The following is a 3467-nucleotide window of genomic DNA, read 5'->3' as shown; positions in this document are numbered from 1 at the left end:
GGCTCAGATCCAAAAATGAGTCTTTAAAAAAGTAAAATTGCTAAATTTATTGTCTTTAGATCTAGTATAGCATATGTAATAGATTATTGGTGAAATAGGTCTAATGATTTGTGTTACTTCCTTTTAACTTCACGTTATATATATGTGGATTTTTTTTCAAGCATTTGTATCAATTTTGGCCACAAATTATCAGATAACTCCGAATGAATATTATAATACATTTTCTAATTATTTCCACTCACTTCTATTAACAACCTTGAATGTTTGGAGGTGCAAACACGTAAATAAAATTATTTTCCATCACCCAAAAGAAAAGGACATGATGCGCCACCTCTTATTCACTGCCAACAATATTTGAGACGTATATTTTTCTGTGACACATAATAAACACAAAGAAAAAGAAACAGATTTTAATCTTAAGATTTCCCTCCGAGATAAAATCCAATGCATTCTTCATATGACAGGTCAGATACCTGTGCTTTTTCACTAGTTTCTAAGTTAACATCATGTTTAGATCATCTTGTCTTGACAAATTTATAAAAATCAAATAAGAAAATTATCAAATTGTCTAGTTCAGATGTAAAACGGCCATTAGATGCGAGATGAGATCGCCTTGCCATTGTCAGTTCGATTGGCGGGCTTTGAAAGCTCAACACATAGCAATGGCGGCCGATTGCGCATTCAGATAATCACGTGACGTTCAATCTGGTGTTACTTGTATCTACGGGGGCCAGTCTTAGCTTTTATCACTTACTGCCTTATCTACTGTTTGATGTTACCATGCTCTGCCAGCTCTTGGTTTTCTTCTTAACAATAATTATGGGTAAACTTGTGGTAAAAAAAACAAAAATTCTTTTCTCATCTCTAACGTATCCTTATGAGATTTGCCGATCATAAAAGCTGACTGATAAAGATAAAAATAATTGTTTTCTAAATAAATTATGTAACATACAAAAAATCTGGCAGAAAAACAACAATTTGGTATTGATTATTCTTAGTAACACCGGTGAAAATTTATCACTTCCTACATCAAAATTAAAAAATCAACAAAACCGAATCTGCGACGCAATCCAATCGCAAAATCTAACACAATCACAATTTGTAATCTATTTTGCTGTGTTTGCTTTGCAAATATATATTTAAAAATTATAATTAACCTGCTATATTTTTCTGAATAAACTTTAAAAATGTCAACCTTAAGCTTGGTTTCATTTAGATTTATATTAACCACACATTTTTTCATCTTTCTTGTTGTATATCGCACTAACATTCAATTCCACTAAATATATGTGTAATAAATAATGATAAATTAAACGCAAATATGGCTCCTAATAATTTACATCGTTAGAGGACGCATCATTCATCAATCTAGTTTCGATTTTGGACAGAAAAATACTTAAAATAAGTTAAATATCGAGAAAAAAGTAAGAATGCTCGATTTTATTAACTCTCTTAGTCTGTTGCGACTCGGCCCGTGTGACTGAAACCTTTGTGTAACGTAAAATTTAGGAGGCCTTGATTCTACTTTTGAATTTTTGACTTTTTTAAACTCATTTTAGGCCTAACTCAGTGACTGAGTACACTGCAACTTTTTTTTGTAAGCATACATCGGTTTATGAATTGAACTCTGAGCGTTTAGTGGACCTGAAAGCCGTGGCACAAAAACAGTAATTTTTTAAAGTTACTTTGTATGTATAACATGTGTTTTCTTTTGATTATGAAATCTAACTAAGTTAATTTGGAAACTATCCTAGTCTTACACTTTTATAAAGTTCTGCTTCCAAGTTTCATTACTCCGAAGACAACTTATTCCATTCCATTACTATTTGACTCTATATCTTCCTTGTCATCGTCCCTGAAAATAATATCTCCCGTAATACTAATAATTGAATTAGTATTCTTATTAGTACCAACTTTATTTCATTATACAATTTCTCATTAACCTCATTTGTCTGTCCAGATATCCTTGTAAGTTATACTAGGCTAATGCAAACAAGGTCTAACACAGCAGCCTTGTCAGTGAAACGAAAGTTGTTACGGTTGAGCACAAGATATCTTGCTTGAGTCTACCTTACCTTGTTTCATAAAAAAGCATTTCCTGTCAGTATCATACTGCAACATTACAATTCAAATGAAGTATAAAATAATAATAAAAGCTTTAAAATATCAGGACTGCAATTATAGTGGAAGTTGTTAATGAATTTTTTTTAGCAACATATCATCAAACTAAGCTTTTTATCACCTTATTCTGACTTTTCTGCTGAATACAAAACCTTATTGGTTCTTACAGTTCAAAAGAGTTTTCATTAAGTGTTTAGATCAGTAGCCTATAACTTCTTGTACCTGAGATATAGGCAATTACATCACACCACGACAGCCAAGGTTTAGAAACAGTGCTTGTACAAAAATCAATAAAACTACATTTGTACTTAAGTTAGAAGGGCAAATTAGCACTATTTTGTTCAAAATTATTAGGACTTTCCTCCTAAGGGACTACCAAAACATTTTTATTGAGTCAATTTTAACTCTGAATTTGTTTAAATGTTTTCTGTCATTTTTAAATTCAACTTCAAGTGAAGGCTGAAAAAATTCTCTTACATATCCAGCACAAAGTTTTTGTTACAAGTCCCAGAAGCAAGCAGCAGAGTCATAAAGTCTAATTTACCAATGGCAAATAGTGTTTCCAAATCAAGCTTTGCTTTGCTTGTTAGATTGACACCATATCATAACCAGAGCTTAGTGAGATTTACTAATAAATTATTCATCAGGCTCATTAATCGGTTATATTCAAGTGAGGCTATGCATAAAGAATCAATTAACATCAAGGAAGTTTTATGCAAAAATAAGTTTCCATGTTTTACGTTTGAAAAAATACTTTGTACATATTTAAATAACCAAAGTGTTCATATAGTAAATCCAACTGACATGTCTAAATAACATCTGGTCATTAATTTAATATTTATGGGTAAATATTCTTTAGTTATAAAGAATCAGTTGAAACAGTATACCTGATAGGTTTACCCACAGATACAGTTAAGATGTGTTTAAATCTAATTGTCTCATCAAACCTTTCTGTACATTTAAGGACCAATTCTTTACAATCATTGTTAGTAGTTTGTAAGATTGTTCTTCCTGTTAGCAAGGTTATATTGGTTTTACAAAAAGGAATGTATTAACACTCTAAAGCAACACTGGTTATGTTTGTAGCTTGTAAAAAGTAAACAACATTAAGTTAAAGCTACACTATTGTATGGTCCAGACAAAGTAAACACAAACAGTAGGCCACATTGTGGATAGTTATGTAACCAAGTACCACTAGGTCACATGCTCACATTAGTGAATTGTGTACATACCGTTGAGTATTTGTAGTGTTGGAAGTAGTTCTTGTTATCGTGTCATGTAAATTTAATTGATATGTATCTGAAGCTAAACAAATTTGTCTTATTCGATGACGAGGAACCCACTTT

The sequence above is a fragment of the Limulus polyphemus genome, unplaced genomic scaffold (genome assembly GCF_000517525.1).
Source record: "Limulus polyphemus unplaced genomic scaffold, Limulus_polyphemus-2.1.2 Scaffold3207, whole genome shotgun sequence".
In the NCBI taxonomy this organism is placed as follows: Eukaryota; Metazoa; Arthropoda; class Merostomata; order Xiphosura; family Limulidae; genus Limulus; species Limulus polyphemus.
The sequence above is the reverse complement of the archived record's forward strand: the minus strand, read 5'-3'. Positions refer to the sequence as shown.